Source organism: Saccopteryx bilineata, chromosome 1 (genome assembly GCF_036850765.1).
Source record: "Saccopteryx bilineata isolate mSacBil1 chromosome 1, mSacBil1_pri_phased_curated, whole genome shotgun sequence".
Lineage (NCBI taxonomy): Eukaryota > Metazoa > Chordata > Mammalia > Chiroptera > Emballonuridae > Saccopteryx > Saccopteryx bilineata.
Window position 1 is genome coordinate 165,846,192 of NC_089490.1, and position 18,161 is coordinate 165,864,352.

Below are 18,161 nucleotides of genomic sequence, written 5' to 3' on the forward strand. Positions count from 1 at the left end.
TGGTGAGGTGTGAGTGGAGAGGAAGCATCCCATAGTCCTATGATTAGGTCTCATTCTTTTGTATGACTGCACTTCTGGACTGTGTCACCTGTACATGTACTTCTCGGTCCCACTCCCCTTTTAGGCAGGGCAGAACGCCTAGATGAAGCTAGAGATGGATATTAAGTTAGAGCAGTCTGGAATGCGATATCCTCCTCCCTCCTGGTAGAAGGGTAGTGCCAGCTGGTGTTAGTCATTTCCCTTCCCCTAGGTTTACTGTATGCTGACAAAACTCCAAATGGTTAGGCTCTGGTTAAACAGTTTCCCCTGAGAGCAGACTAAGAAAAATGGAATTGCTCTGGTGTATTTCAAAATGGTTCCTTTTCTACCTTTCCCTGTCGAATACAAGGAGATTGTTCTATGTTCACTGTGAGAACCTGGTACAACATCTTGAGATAAAACAAAAGTGTGATAGCCCCTCAATGACAGGGTCTCCCTATATATTTTTTTTTCTCACACTTGCCTACCCTAGCTATTCCAGCCATTTGCCAATTACAATTCAAATTTTCCTATACTGGTGCTGGCTCCTGCAGAGGTTTCTGCTCTGGTGGGTTATAATTATCTGTAGTTACCCATTGGTCTTCCCAGTTCAGGGGTCAGCTGTTTGCTCTTTTAACTCACTTTTAGGGTTCTAAGAAGAGTTATTGATTTTTCCATTTGTTCAGCTTTTTACTTGCCGTTAGGATGGAGCAGCACCTTCTCAGCTCCTTCATACTATACTGAACACCGGACATCCACAGACCTTTTTAAAAAATATCAATTCTAAAATGCATTCTGTTTGGAAATCTGCACATCACTGAACATATTTAAAACTGATGAAGTGAATTTTGTTCATTTGGACCAGCTCATATATCTCATTGCTTAAAAGTCAGCTGTTCCAATGTCAATGGATAGCAATGGCATTTAATCAAAAATAGGTTTGTATTAGTAATCAGTGGAATTATATCTATAATAACATAATAATATAATAATCACTGAAAAGTGAGGGTGTGATTTTTAGAATCTCAATCAAATCCTGACAGGAGAAGTCCCAAAATGTTATCTGAGACCTGATAGAGATTTCTAACAGATTCACATTTGTTATTAGCATCTAGAGATATATCTGTAGACAAAAGAGCATCATTTTCATTTACCGTATCTCTGAGTAAAAGTACAAAGAAATGGCAAAATGGGTTTACTAAAATTGATTCCCTTTTGCTAACACAAATCTACAACATGATACAAGGAACAGCAACCTCAGAATTATTTGTCTTAACTTCTGATGCTTTTATATCTTGTGTGAATCAGTCATTCTACCAGAACTTTTTGAGATCCTGGTTTTAGAGTTCAAAACACATCCATTGTCCATGTTTCAAGTGATAAGGCAGCCCTCTACCTCAAAGGAAAAAGCATCACTGTGGTACAAAGGCATGTTTTTCTCAGCATTTATAAATTCAAGATCCTCATAGAGTGGAATACACCAAAAATAGAATGTAAACAATACAGATATATCTTTCAACATACATGAAATCAACTTAAATTTCTCAGTTTGTTTTGGGGCACAATGAAGGAGAGGGTTAAAAAAAGGAAACATTTATTTAATTTCCTTTTTTTTTCAGGGCTATTCTAGTCCCTGGCCAATCCACCTTCCCTCTGTAATTTTTTTTTCACCGCCCTCCTGTTTTTATACTCAGAGATTATCACTGGTATTGTTCAATCTCTACAGAAAACAGCAAGGAGGAAAACAGAAAAAACAAACCAGAATCTTGTTTAGCCCATGGAGGGAGTAGAAAACTTAGAAATACTCATTTATTACTACTTCTTATCCTATGGAAAACTGAATAGCAGAACACACATATTAAAAGCAGCTAGAAATAGAGACAAAATAATCAGTAGGTTTTTTTTTTAATTTTTATGATTGTTTTTCTGAGATGAGAATATGATTTGCATATTTTAATTATGAGTACTCAGTTAATAATATTGTCTATTTTCAGCAAATATAATGAACAATTTTATGACCCTCTCCAAGTAAGAATTGCTCTTGTATCTTTTTTTAAATTAGATACCTACAATGTAGCAAATACCCCATCAACCATTGTGAAATAAAATTTCACTTTAATTTGAAACTAGGAAGCCACTAGAAAACTTCATATAATAAACTAATCTGTCTCGCTTTTAAATTAAAAAAAAGCATATTGTTCTCTTTTATTAATGCCTAGCAAATATTTTGAAATATTACAAACCTTTCTTCATGTTAAAACTTGATTTTGCACTCTTGGATTGAGCTAATTTTGTTTATTAGACACCCTTAAAACTATGTACTATTAAAAAAAAAAAGAATTGGATATTTCTTTACAAAAAGCACACAATTCAGTGGATGTAATCTGATAAAATGATGTAAAAAGAAAATTTTACGTGGGGGCATCATTTTGGCTTTTATCATCTTGTATAATTCCTTATAAAATAATTTCTAATCATATTTCTTATTAATCATAATTTGAAATAAAATACAACTCTTGGGCTGTTAAGTCATAATGACTTCCATTTTTAGGTGTTATTGAGGCCATGCGTTCTGTTAATAGAAAATATCTCAAAGAGAAATGGCCTCCAGGGTTATAAATAATGAGAATGTGAATTTCAGACTAGTGACAGGCATTTTCAGCTACACAATCACATTACTTTATTCATATGTGAATAATGTATTTTGACCATCATTTTATGATAATTATTTGAAAGCAGATATTTGCCAATGGCTGGTTCTTATACTATGCCTTCTCATGATACGTTTTGAAGCTAATAGAAGAGTTTCAGGTTCATTTATCCCAAAAGCAACAGTCACATGGTTTGCACTATAATATATTCCATTCCTATGTTCCCAGGCCTCTTTTCATAATCTTATGTCTATATTGTGAAGACTCGCTATCTTTTAATAAATTTATTTTTCTTAATTAGAATCAGCTTCTGTCACTAGTAATCACAAAGTCCTAATTGATGCAAGATAATTAAGAGACCAAATATTTTGAAAAGAAAAGAAATCCAGAGAAACAAAACAGATTGTTTCAGATTGACAGAGATAAGTAAAGCATACTTAGAAAAAACTATTATATTAAAGTGTTGCATCCTAGGGAATAGATAAATAAATTTTGAGGGAATAGATAAAAAAGCTGTAAGAAGCTCTAATGACAACCATTAGGGCATTGTTTGAAAAACCACATTTGAAGGATGTAATACAATGCATCTATTGATCCTGAAAATGTATATGAAGTGGAAAAAATGCATTACACAGGCTCAGGGAGACATATTAATATATCAGATAAGGTAAAAAAAGAGATTCAAAAAACTGTTGTTTTTTCTTTGCTTTATTCCAAGCACCAAGAACAGCACAACAAAATAAAATATTCTCAATAAATATTTGTGAAATGCTAGTAAAATAAATTTACATATAATTACTCAATTTTAACATTAATTTGTATTAAATATCCAGTGTTCTGTGTTCATTTAACAGCTGAACTTAATCCAACCTGAGTGTCAGAGTAGGCTTCTTGAAAAAGTTTCATGTAAAAAGAGAACTATGCTGTCTGACCAGGTGGTGGTGCAGTAGATAGTGTCAAAATGGGATGCTGAGGACTCAGGTTCGAATCCCTGAGGTTGCCAGTTTAAGCATGGGCTCACCAGCTGGACCATGGGGTTGCCGGCTTGAGTATGGGATCATAGACATGACCCCACGGTTGCTGGCTTGAAACCCAAGGTCTCTGGCCTGAGCAAGAGGTCAATGGCTCAGCTGGAGTCCCTGGTTAAGGCACCTATGAGAAAGAAATCAATGAACAACTAAGGAGCCGTAACTACGAGTTGATACTTATCTCTCTCCCTTCTTGTCTGTCTGTTTGTCTCTCTCTCTCACACACACACACTCACACTAAAGAAAAAAAAAAAAGAACTATGCATGATTTACAATTAATGAAGAGAGAATATATTTGGCACAGAGGTGAAGCCCAGGGCCTGCAGCTGTGAAAAATGGAAAGACAAGGAATATTGAGAGGAGTTTGACTGAGGTTGTAGTGGTGGCATGGTGGTCAAAATTTATAACTATCTATCTGTGAAAAAAATTCCTAAACCATAGTATATGCTACTTTCTGAGGCACAAATTCTTCCACCATAACCTCCAGCTACCAGTATGATAGCACCGAGTGCAGAGATGGGTAAGTATGTGTAGTGGGACTTCATTATGTAATATTTGCAGTGCACAGATAGAATGGAGAAGGCACTCAGTATTTTCAATTTTTTAATCATTCTGTGACTCAATTCAATGGTAAGAGCCATATGAAATATTTGTAATCACTTTGTCACAAATATATGAGACCTGCATGACAGCACTCAGCACTAACAGCTACACAAAGAGTATTACCAATGGCATTTCTCAAAGGCAGGCAATCAAAATCACTAAGGTGCATTCAAGCCTTCATTTGCCATTTCCTTCATATATAATTCCACAGAAGTCATTGTTTTAGAAGAAAATAAAAAATCAAATAATCTATTTATATAGCTAAGAGTCAGACAGCTGAAAGAGGAAAGGCAAGGAAAAAGTCAAAAGACCCCACAGAATGCACTGTTACTAGTAATAAACTCATTATTTCTAGAAATAAAACTCTAGATTAAATACTATGGTATATCCATTTTATAGATTATAAAAAAAATAGATACAGTTTTAATAACAAAAGGAAAAGATGAAAACATTCACACAGTAAAATCTCCAACAATATAAAATATATATCTAAAATCCTCACATCAGTCATTATCTCAATGGTTTAGTTATCCATGCCCTGCTTCAAAATAAACAAGTACTTTTTGGATTCCAGAATAATTGACTGGGCTGCCATCCACATCAGTATCATGTCCGTAATAAGAAGAACTCACATACTGACTTCCAAGGATCTGTTCTAGCTAGACCTTACCTAGCTCAAGTCTTCTTGAACACCCGGACAACTTCTATCAGTAAATAAAAGTTCCAGTACACTGTGACAACACAGCAAACCCTGTCTCTTGAATCACCCACCAGCTATACTTCATGCAGTCATAGTCAGAAAGCAGGAGGGAAATAAGTCTGTGCTGTGTTTGTGTTCACATCAAGTATCCTACCACAACATGTTGCCTTTTCCTATGGAAATTCAGGCACTCTATATAGAAGTACCTATTTGGCAGGTAGGGTCTAGTGGTTGGGTGTTGCATCTCAGGCATCTAATGACCTAGTTCATTAGGGACCATGATGCACACCTACTCCCTGTATAAAGAAATAACAACACTGTATCTACCTGAATTTACAAAATAGGAAAATTTCAACTAGAAAATACGCATATGTATAGAGCTATTTGTCTCTTTAACATATCTCCAAATGTTGGTAATGGATTTTGAATACAGTATAAGAATAAATTTGTTAATACATTTTCTTTTCTGAAAATGAATGAATGAATGAATGAGAATTGTTTTTAAACTTCCTCTTCATGGCCACATATTTGAAGGTATCCAGAGATAATCTTTCTAAACTCATGATTTTCAGTCAGTGTGCCACACGGACCACTTGTGTGCAGCAAGAAGTTTTAAAACATTCAATACTTGACTATTTAGTCAGAAGTGCTGACCTCTTTTCCCTTAGATTGTCCAATAAAAAAATGACAACAGCCAACACAATAACCATCCAGTGGGAATGAACAAAATCATACCTATCATCATTTAAAAAATGTACTTTTTGGTGGGCTGAAAATTTTTAGTAATTAGTTTATGTGTGCCATAAGATGAAAAAGATAAAAAATCACTGATCTATACTACCAAGCAATAACTTAGCCAATGTATTTCAAACTTTCTACCCAACATTTGTATTTTCTACTCCCTCCATCCCATTTGTAGACATATAAAATAAAGTACACTATCCTCCCATTTGTAGACATATAAAATAAAGAAGATTAAGTATATAATTTGTTCACAAAATAAATATTTATGTAAAGTTTAATCACAATATGATGCTATGGATAAAACATTTTAATGTTTTTAATTCTGATTATTTAATGTTCAAATAATCAGAACAAAACTCTAGACTGAAAATTAACAGTTTTGGGAATATGACTCATAGTCACATTTACTTTCTAAAGTACTATTCTTAACTGATTATTATTTATATAATTCATAGCTAAAATGTAAAATCAGGGATAATCATCTTAGATACAGTTCTTTTATTTAAAGTTCTCTTTTCAAGATAATTCTTGAAAATTAAGAATGGTTTTATGACAATTATGAATGGTTTTGTGACATTTACTTATGTCATTTTACTTATTATAGCTACTTGATGTTGGCATGATATATAAATTTAAAAAAAATTATCATGTGCTGCTAAAAGAGTTTGGCCTTCAAGTTAATTTAGATGATATATATTTTAACTTTAAAAAATAATCATTTTTATTATAACTTGTATGCAGGAGAAAAGTCATGGTAATTACAAAAAATGTTGCTAAGAAGAAGCATATCACCCACATATAGAGAAAACTACTTTTGACAACTTTTCTCACTCTCTGAGAATCTAACCACCTCCCGACCACTGCACTATCTCTCTGCCTATCCATACTATCTCTTAAGACTATACTTTCAGGGATCATTTCTGTAGTTTGTTACTATCTATACTATCTCACACATGCACATGCATGCACATACATGAATTCTCTCCTCAATTTTTCTCCCTCCTCATACCATGTTTTTCACCAAATAATATTTGGACAGGTTTTTTGTTTGTTTGTTGTTGTTGTTTTGTATTTTTCTGAAGCTGGAAATGGGGAGAGACAGTCAGACAGACTCCCGCATGCGCCCGACCGGGATCCACCCGGCATGCCCACCAGGGGCGACGCTCTGCCCACCAGGGGGCGAAGCTCTGCCCCTCCGGGGAGTCGCTCTGCTGCGACCAGAGCCACTCTAGCACCTGGGGCAGAGGCCAAGGAGCTGTCCCCAGTGCCTGGGCCATCTTTGCTCCAATGGAGCCTTGGCTGTGGGAGGGGACAGAGAGAGAGACAGAGAGGAAGGAGGGGGTGGGGGTGGAGAAGCAAATGGGCGCTTCTCCTATGTGCCCTGGCCAGGAATTGAACCCGGGTCCCCCGCACGCCAGGCCGACGCTCTACCGCTGAGCCAACCAGCCAGGGCCTATTTGGACAGTTTTTATAACAAAAAATATAGATAAGAATTATATATGTGTAAATGATATATATGCTTTGATATATCTATAGGTTTAAGTAATCATTACATATATAATATATATCTTGTATTATGTACTATTTTAAGCAAATATTTAAAATAGAAACAGAAAATCACATACAACATAGCAAAAAGCATGCAATTTCCATCACAGCAGAGTAAAATAAAATATTCTTTCCCATTTTGTTATTATAAGTTAATTTTAACTCATAGTTTTCATTGTCTATAGTTGAAAAAGTGTCTCCTAGTTTGTGAAGAAATCCTTCAGAAAATGAAGAGCAAAAGATCTTGAACTTAAACTTTCATTGTGAAAGTTTTTTCTCATCACAAATTACTATATTTTACCTTTGATTAGCTGCTTCAAATTATTTTGGTCATACACTAAATTAAATGAAAATCTGCATCAATCAATGCAAATGCTTTAGCATAAAAAATAAGAATAACGTAATGCTATTGCATGATTCAGATGATTTAAAAAAATGGATTCTAAAGAGCAGTGCAAAGATAACTAATACCTATGTAAAACTACATATAAGTACACAATCTACATCACTATATATTTATAAGAAACCTATCTAAGTCTATATTTTATTGTAAAATGAGAGATTAGAGTAATTCCCTCTTATCTGCTTGAGGATACCTCCAAAACCCCAGTGGATGCCTGAAACTTCAAATGGTACCAAACCTTATATATACTATGTAGTTTCCTATATGTACATACTTATAATAAAATTTAATTTATAAACCAGTTACAGTAATGAATTATTACCAATAACTAATAATAAAATCGAAGTTACAATATGTAGTAAAAATATATATGAATGTGTTCTCTCTCTGTCAAAATATCTTTTTGTATTGTACTCACCCTTCTTCTTGGTATGCATTGGTGGCACCAGTTCATAAACAAGATGGCTGTCATCTATCATCCACACTTTCTGATTATGTTGCCAGAACAAGAGCAGGTAATTTTTGTCTTTGTTTTTGAGAGAGTCTGGGTTCTTTGCTCTGTACACTATGCCTGTCTTTACCATATGTTCTGCAGTGTGACCACATAGTACCAGGGTTGATCTGTTCTTCCAACTTTCATGTCCTGGTGCCTCTTTCTCATGTTGATGAATGTATATTTGTTTGTTTTTTTCATTTTTCTGAAGCTGGAAACGGGGAGAGACAGTCAGACTCCTGCATGCGCCCCACCGGGATCCACCCGGCACGCTCACCATGGGGCGACGCTCTGCCCACCAGGGGGCGATGCTCTGCCCATCCTGGGCGTCACCATGTTGCCACCAGAGCCACTCTAGCGCCTGAGGCAGAGGCCACAGAGCCATCCCCAGTGCCCGGGCCATCTTTGCTCCAATGGAGCCTTGGCTGCGGGAGGGGAAGAGAGAGACAGAGAGGAAAGCGTGGCGGAGGGGTGGAGAAGCAAATAGGCGCTTCTCCTGTGTGCCCTGGCCAGGAATCGAACCCAGGTCCTCCGCACGTTAGGCCGACGCTCTACCGCTGAGCCAACCAGCCAGGGCCGATGAATGTAGGTTTTATTGGGCATGGTATACCCTTTCTCTTTAAAAAACTTCAAATTCTCCTGGAAATGTGGCAGCAGCTTCTACACAGGCAGACGCAGCTTCTCCAATATTTTATATATTTTTTCAGTTCAAACCTATTCCTGAATATGTGCAACAATCCCTTACTTGAAGTAAAGGGCTTGTGTCACATGGTTCAGGGGATTCCTTGCTGAAGTCAACTGATAGGCTCAATGCTTTCTGTCACCATACAAGTCGTCAACTGTAGCACATTTTCTGTTCCTGTCTTCCACCCACAAATATAATGCGTTTTCCATCTTAACTAAGCGCTTACCACACGCTCTGGCCATAACTTTTGCAGTTTGAGGCGAGAATTTCTTTTTTCTTCTTTACAATTTCAAGGTGAGATTTGTTCTTAATACAGTTCCAAGCAAACTCATCATGTGATTGTTTTCTTCACTAATTAAGTAGAAAACCTTCAGCTTTTCACTTTGAAGGCAGAACTTCACAGCTTTTCTTTGGCATAACCGAATTGCCAGCATCACTAGTTTGTGTGCTTTGAAGCCTTACTACCCTGTTTCCCCGAAAATAAGACAGTGTCACACACACACACACACACACACACACACACACACACACACACATATCTGTATATATATATATATATATATATATTTATTTATTTATTTTTTTAACCAAATGGCTGATAGGGACACTACTGTTTTTGTTGCTGTTGTTTTGTTTTAAGACTTTATTTATTCATTTTAGAGATAAGATAAAAAGAAAGAGAGAGAGAGAGAGAGAGAGAGAGAGAGAATGGGGGGAGGAGCAGGAAGCATTAACTCTCATACGTGCCCTGGCCAGGCAGGTCCAGGGTTTAGAACCAGCGATCTCAGTGTTCCCGGTTGACGCTCCATCCATTGTGCCACCTCAGGTCAGGCAGACAGTGTCTTATACTAATTTTGCTGCTAAAGATGCGCTAGGTCTTATTTCCAGGGGGACCCTTATATTTCTCAGTTGGAAAAAAACTGCACTAAGTCTTATTTTGGGAGGATGTCTTATTTGGGGGGAAACAGGGTAAGTAAACAAGGATTACTAAATCTAAGCATTGCAATATCTTAGAAGGCTACTAAGTGACTTACAGTGGTAGGGCCCAGCAGACCTGCTCACAGAGACGCTGGACAAAGGGATGACCCACGTCTGGGGTGGAACTGACCAGAACTCGCGAGATTTCATCACGCTGCTCAAAGTTAAACTGGTGTAATGAATAAAGGCAAGGGAACTACTGTACAATTAAATGATCAAAGGGAGTTTACATTTCTGTTTGTATATAAGAAAATAACTTAAAACAAACTTCTTTCTCATATCTTAAAATAACATAACTTCATATCTGCAAATGTTTTAAATTGCCTTTCCATTATTATTTTTAAAATAATCTCAAACTCACCTAAGTCTTCTTAATGAGAATTAGCCAGATTGTTAATTTTTAATTCTTCCTTTTAAAAAATACATATTTTTTCTTTATTTTCATTAGCATTCAGCCAACTAAAAAATGTATTAATTAACTCATACAGTCATACCATAAATTATTACTATGATAGAAGAAATTGAAATATCATTTATAAAGATGCTGATTAAGATATTCATGTAATTATTATCATAATGATGATAGGATCTTCAACACAAGTACTTATTTATGGAAATTTTTTTCAGAGAAGGGAGAGAAAACGAACTATATATATGATATATATACAGGGTGGGGCAAAAGTAGGTTTACCATTGTGAGTATGCAAAACACAGTTTATAACTCTATAATTCTTATTATAATTTATTAGTTATTATATTATTTTCCATACTTTTGCTCCACCCTATATTTTAAAAGTTAATACCTACAAGAATTAAAATTAAGAAAGTCATAGTTATAAAAGAAAAAGAAAAACCCAGAGTTATGAGGAAAATTAATTTAGCTTGACTAGCTCATTCAAGCAGTGTCACCAGATTAATGAAGTATTTTTTGTCATTCTTAACTATGCAAGTCATTTGTACTGATGGGCAGTCTTACTCCAATTATTTGCATAACTTCTTTGTATTCTTTGGAAGCTACGGTTTCCCTTATGGGTTGAAAATAAGAGAAAAAAATGCAAAATTTTCATTTATAGAAATCCTACATATAAAACTATGCAGAAGTTTATATACATGTACATTTCCTACTTATCTTTTTAACTGGTTTAAGAATTATGTATGAATTTTCTAATTTATTTTTTCTAAAGTCATTTTTAGCTAGTTTGAAAAACAAATTACTGTAGAACTTACAAAAATATATATTAAAAATAGTGTATTTTATACTGAAAATTAAGTCTTTTTATTGCTTAGTTCCTTATATTTACTTTTCTACTATTGAAAATGTGCAAATATTTAAGAATCCAATTTAGTGCATATTTATCTCAAAAAAAACTCTTAGTTTTTTTTAATGAGATGACATAATGAAACAAACTTTATATGTATAACTTTGTATGTATAATCTGTTAAATTTAAAATATTTTAAAATAAATTATATTAATGAATGTAGGAATTAACATGTGTAAATGAAAACCACAAATGTAAGGTATAACTGTTATCTATCATGTAAATATAAATAACATGTAAAACATTATCCTTGTTATTCTAATAATTTCATGGAGGTAATATACAGAGGTGTAAAAAATATGAGGTTTCATTTTTTTAAGTGAAAGTTTTATAATTCAAAATATTTTTAATGTTCAGAAAAAGTATTTCCAAAATGTCCACTAGAAAATGAGACAGAAGAGCTGAATAAAAATAGTGATGACGAAGCCCAGGAAGGACTGGTAAAGAGATTGGTTAGTTTGAAAGCCAAGGTGACTCACTGGAGCATTAAAAAAAGATGCGCCACCTTGAATTTATCTTGAGAGAGCTTCATGACGAGTGACGTCAGAGAAATGGCACTGTGAGGAGCGCGACTGACAAATCTCCCCAAAATTTCAACAAGTTCATCAACCAGAGACAGAAAAATCTATCGTTGGAGCATCCGGGAATTCCACACACTGAAGGGCGAAGGTATGGTCGAGTGAAAAATTGACTAAATACATAATCAACCCCAAAGGAAATAAGTCGGACAAAGAAACACTCTGCCTTCCTCACTAACCTGAGCAAAGGCTGCTTTCACTTGGAACTGAAAAGGGGGGGCGGTAAGGGTGTGGAGGAGGCTAGGCTGCAGCATGGACATTTGTTCAAGCTGAGGAAAGAGTGTGCCTGTGGTGAATCAGCCCACATGAGCAGCCACCCGCACGCCGCGAGCAGCAGCTGCCAGCGGCACACCGAACTTCCTTCCCTAAGGCGTAGCTTCTCTGGATGGGCAGGGCGCCTCTCCCAGACATTCAAGCTAACAATCAAGAGTCGGGCGAGGGGCACACGGGCAGCTTGCAGTCCTTTCTTGAGCAGATCTGCAGATCCAATTGCTGAAATTAGCTTAACCCACAGTCTGCTCACCTCCCAACTGATCTACACGGTTCTAATAGAAAAGATCTCTCTCAGTTCAGCGATCTAAGACAAGAGACGTGATATTTTTTAGTGCCTCTTGCTAAAGGGGTGGGGGCAACGTCTGATTGGCAGAGCTTTCATACTCAGGGATATACACTAAAAAGAGGGACTTGGCAGATGTTAAGACCTCCTGTACTGCAGGCAGTGACTGGGGCATCTTCTTCCCAGCCAAAACAGGTTACAAAGTGAGGAAAGCCAGGGGAGAGTGGTCCCACAGAGTGCTAGGTGTGCTGAACAGGCCTGGAGGCTCATAGGAAGTCACCTTGAGAGTAACTGGCTCCCAGCCATGCCTGATTATGCTGGAGGCTCTGACTGCCAGAGCCTTACCCAGAGCCCTGCATTGAGTGGGGATAGAGTGGGGATTTGCCAGCTCTTTGAGCCTCTCACTCCCCAGGCAGAGTTGGCGGCAACCTCATAGCTGGATCATCAGGCTGCTAATTCAGGAAGGAGAGACTAGGAGAAAGGCTCCGGGAAAATGGACTCTCTCATTGTTGGAGCCTGCAAATGCTAACAAGCCTTGACTACCAATGAGACTGAAGCCAAATGTAAGACATTGCTGTAGAGCAGCGGTTCTCAACCTATGGGTCGCGACCCCGGCGGGGGTCGAAAACCAAAACACAGGGGTCGCCTAGGGCCGTCGAGTCTCATCAACTGCAAATCCGACCTAAGCGTGCCACAGCGGCAGAGCCTGAGGTACAGAGTCACCGACCAGGAAGAGGGAGAGGAAAGAAAAAGGAAGAAGAAGTTAACCTCTCAAAATCAAGAAAAATCCACAGACTTTATAACTTGTTCCACTATTTTTTTGTTTCTTTCATCTTCTTGCCTTTATTATTATTATATCTATTTCCTCCACCTTGGTCCTTTTATTCTCTAACCGTCTTATTCTTTCCTTTTCTTGAACTACACTACCCATAAGTGTTACATTTTATTTCTTTTCTTCTTCCTTACTCTCCATGACTGTTACATTCCAAAACCCTTAACTCTCACTCTCTCTTTTTTTTCTTTTTTCTTCCTTTCCTTTTCCCTTTTTTCTTATTTCTCCCTTTCTATTAGTTTCTTCTTTTCTCCTTTTACTTTTACTCTCATTCAAACCTCATTCATGAACAAATTATTTAATGTGGAAACTAAACAACATACTTTTAAAAAATGAATGGGTCAAAGAAGAAATAAGTGCAGAGATCAAAAGATATATACAGACAAATGAAAATGACAATATGACATATCAGAATTCCTGGGATTCAGCAAAAGCAGTAATAAGAGGGAAAATCATATCACTTCAGGCCTGTACGAACAAACAAGAGAGAGCCCAAGTGAACTACTTAACTTCACACCCTTAGGAACTAGTAAAAGAAGAACAAAGACAACCCAAAACTAGCCAAAAAAAGGAAATAATAAAAATCAGAGCAGAAATAAATGAAATAGAGAACAGAAAAACTATAGAAAAAATTAATAAAACAAGGAGCTGGTTCTTTGAAAAAATCAACAAAATTGACAAACCCTTGGCAAGACTAACTAAGGAAAAAAGAGAAAGGACTCATATAAACAAAATCCATAATGAAAGAGGAGAAATCACCACAGACATCATAGCTATACAAAGAATTATTGTAGAATACTACGAAAAAGTATATGCCACCAAATACAACAATCTAGAAGAAATGGATAAATTCCTAGAACAATACAACCTTCCTAGACTGAGTCATGAAGAAGCAGAAAGCCTAAACAGACCAATTAGCAGGGAGGAAATAGAAAAAAACTATTAAAAACCTCCTTGAAAATAAAAGTCCAGGCCCAGACAGTTATACTAGTGAATTCTATCAAACATTCAAAGAAGAATTGGTTCCTATTCTACTCAAAGTCTTCCAAAAAATTGAAAAAGAAGCAATACTTCCAAACACATTTTATGAGGCCAACATAACCCTCATACCGAAACCTGGCAAAGACGGCACAAAAAAAGAAAACTACAGATCAATATCTCTAATGAATACAGATGCTAAAAACCTAAACAAAATACTGGCAAATCAAATACAACAACATATTAAAAAAATAATACATCATGATCAAGTGGGATTCATCCCAGAATCTCAAGGATGGTTCAACATACGTAAAATGGTTAACGTAATACACCATATCAAAACAAAAAACAAAAACCACATGATCTTATCAATTGATGCAGAAAAGCCATTCGATAAAATACAACACAACTTTCTGTTTAAGACACTCAACAAAATGGGTATAGAAGGAAATTATCTCAACATGATAAAGGCCACATATGATAAACCATCAGCCAATATCATATTAAATGGCATAAAACTGAGTACTTTCCCCTTTAAATCAGGAACAAGACAGGGTTGTTCACTCTCTCCACTCTTATTTAACATGGTGCTAGAAGTTCTGGCCAGAGCAATCAGACAAGACAAAGAAATAAAAGGCATCCATATTGAAAAAGAAAAAGTAAAGATATCACTTTTTGCAGATGATATGATCCTATACATCAAAAACCCCAAAGACTCCACAAAAAGATTACTAGAAACAATAAACCAATACAGTAAGGTCGCAGGATACGAAATTAACATACAAAAGTCCATAGCCTTTCTATATGCCAACAATGACATATTAGAAAACAAACTCAAAATAATAATCCCCTTCACGATTACAACAAAAAAATAAAATATCTAGGAATAAACATAACAAAGAATGTATAGGACCTATATAACGAAAACTACAAAGCATTGTTAAGGGAAATTGAAAAAGATACAATGAGATGGAAAAATATTCCTTGTTCTTGGATAGGAAGAATAAATATAATCAAAATTATAAAAAGAAAAGAAAGCCTCCTCAACAAATGGTCCTGGGAAAACTGGAAAGCCACATGCAAAAAAATGAAACTCGACTACAGTTTGTCCCCTTGTACTAAAATTAATTTAAAATGCATGAAAGACCTAAATATAAGATCTGAAACAATAAAAGTACATAGAAGAAGACATAGGTACTAAACTCATGGACCTGGGTTTTAAAGAGCATTTTATGAATTTGACTCCAAAAGCACTATTTGTTGAGGAGGCTTTCTTTTCTCCATTGTGTGTTGTTTGCCCCTTTATCAAAAATTATTTGACCATATATATGTGGTTTTATTTCTGGACTTTCTATTCTGTTCCATTGGTCTGAGTGTCTATTTTTCTGCCAATACCATGCTGTTTTGATTGTCGTGGCCCTATAATATAGTTTGTGAAGTGAAGGCAAAGATAAATGAATGGGACTACATCAGACTAAAAAGTTTTTGCTCAGCAAGAGAAACTGATAACAAAATAAACAGACAGCCAACTAAATGGGAAATGATATTTTCAAACAACAGGTCAGATAAGGGCCTAATATCCAAAATTTACAAAGAACTCAGAAAACTCAACAACAAATAAACAAACAATCCAATAAAAAAAATGGGAAGAGGACATGAACAGACACTTCTCCCAGGAAGAAATACAAATGGCCAACAGATATATGAAAAAATGTTCATCTTCATTAGTTATTAGAGAAATGCAAATCAAAACTACAATGAGATTCCACCTCACACCTGTTAGATTAGGTATTATTAACAAGACAGGTAGTAGCAAATGTTGGAGAGGCTGTGGAGAAAAAGGAACCCTCATTCACTGTTGGTGGGAATGTAAAGTAGTACAACCATTATGGAAGAAAGTATGTGGTTCCTCAAAAAATTGAAAATAGAACTATCTTATGACCCAGCAATCCCTCTACTGGGTACATACCCCCAAAACTCAGAAACATTGATACGTAAAGACACATGCAGCCCCATGTTCATTGCAGCATTTTTCACAGTGGCCAAGACATGGAAACAACCCAAAAGCCCGTCAATAGAAGACTGGATAAAGAAGATGTGGCACATATACACTATGGAATACTACTCAGCCATAAGAAATGATGACATCAGATCATTTACAACAAAATGGTGGGATCTTGATAACATTATATGGAGTGAAATAAGTAAATCAGAAAAAACCAAGAACTACATGATTCCATACATTGGTGGGACATAAAATTGAGAATAAGAGACATGGACAAGAGTGTGGTGGTTACTGGGGGTGGGGGGAGGGGGGTGCCAGATGGAAGGAGGGAGAGGGGAAGGGGGAGGGAGAGGGGCACAAAGAAAACTAGATAGAGGGTGACAGAGGACAATCTGACTTTGGGTGATGGGTATGCAATATATTTGAATGACAAGATAACCTGGAGATGTTTTCTTTGAATATATGAACCCTGATTTATTGATGTCACCCCATTAACATTAATAAAAATTTATTTATAAAACAATAGTGATGACACAAACTAAATATTTGAATTAAATATAGTTAATTTTAAGAAGAACCGCATTTCCACTTTGAATTTAATCTTTTTCTAGTTTCTCACTGGTTTGATGTTCTGGGCTTGGTTAACAAAGGCTGCTATGAACTGGAATCAATATCAGGTTATTCACAGTGGATTTGTAAGATTAAGATCAGGTTTCTTAAGTAATTAACACACTCAGTCTCTCTCTACATTGGGACTTCATCCCTCATAAATTACCTCTGCACCAGGAGGGCAGTTACTTGTGACTGTCAAGCACCAGTCCAAGTAGAAAGAATGCCTCAGATTGACAGATCCTGAGGATCCTATACAGTATATCTTCCTGAAATAGCTAACTGCTTGCCTCACATACTTGCCTCTATCAACATGCTTGCAAAGCCGTGAGTAAACTTCCTACTGACTATCTGGCACACGAGACATCTTTTCACCTTTATGGCGGCAAGTCAAACAAGGCATTCCAAATCACAATAGGCACAAGTGAGGCACTTCCACACAACACTCCTAGCTTAAGCTGGCTAAATCCCAAGGTCAAGGACCTTCTGTTGGTGTGTTCCTGGCACAACATCCAAGATCACAACTTTTGCTTTCCACCCAGTGAATCCACAACAGACTCTACTTCCTTTGTTATTCCCACAGCCAGCACGCCCTTCATATCTGAAAATGCCATCTCCATTCTTCTCCACATCTTATCCATAAGCCCCTCCCTGTTGTACAACATGACCCTGCCCCATACCACCACCAGGTAAGCCAGATCTGATATGAAAAATATATTTATACAAATTTCCTAGGTACATTCCAAGCCTGGCAAGTAAAATGATGTTGGATCTATTACCACGCAGGGTGCGTCCGGCAGCCCCATGTCGCTATCTATCCCACAGTTATCCCTAGTGATCAGACCCTTGTGCTAATTCCCACCAAAAGACCACTGCTTCATTTAGGCTGAACCAAAGCCCTAATCTTAACCCTAAATACACCACCCATTGGGTAAGCATCAAAATAGCTAACCTCTCATGAGGCTACTTACGAAAGGCTACCAACTATATTTGAACACAAGGGCTGGATCTCACTCAATATATCATTGCCCCATAATGATGGGTACTGCCTCATTAGAATTCTATTGTGGACCTAATTCAAGGGGTGGAGTAGGTTCATTTGACTCAGCCTGGGCCACCGACTATTCAAGGAGATAACCCTTATTGTTGTAACATTGTTACCTTTAATGTTTCAGCAACCCTTTTCCCTCCCAGCACCTCTCTGCTAGGGATGTCCTGAACTGAGCCACTCTTATCCGTACCTGTTGGGACTGGCTATCACTACTGGACTGGCAGTCACTGGAACAGGTGTTACCACTTTACTCAACAAGATCAAATATTAAAAGCCACCTAGCGATGGTCAGCCACCCTACGTGCAGACACTATAGCATATTCTGAGTCTAATACAACAAACAGCATGTCTCACTGGTACAGTAACGGATGATCAACTGGA

The 18,161-nt window shown here is 36.6% G+C and overlaps 1 non-coding gene and 1 pseudogene across 1 annotated transcript; one reads left to right on the top strand and one right to left on the bottom strand.

The window, feature by feature from the left end:
• Window positions 1-6,639: 6,639 nt before the first annotated feature.
• Window positions 6,640-6,759, top strand: LOC136321517 (small nucleolar RNA U3; annotated as a pseudogene).
• A 1,930-nt stretch (window positions 6,760-8,689) lies between these two features.
• TRNAV-AAC (transfer RNA valine (anticodon AAC)) lies at window positions 8,690-8,765 on the bottom strand. The gene has a single exon. It is a non-coding gene; the product is annotated as a tRNA-Val (tRNA).
• Between the last annotated feature and the right edge of the window lie 9,396 nt (window positions 8,766-18,161).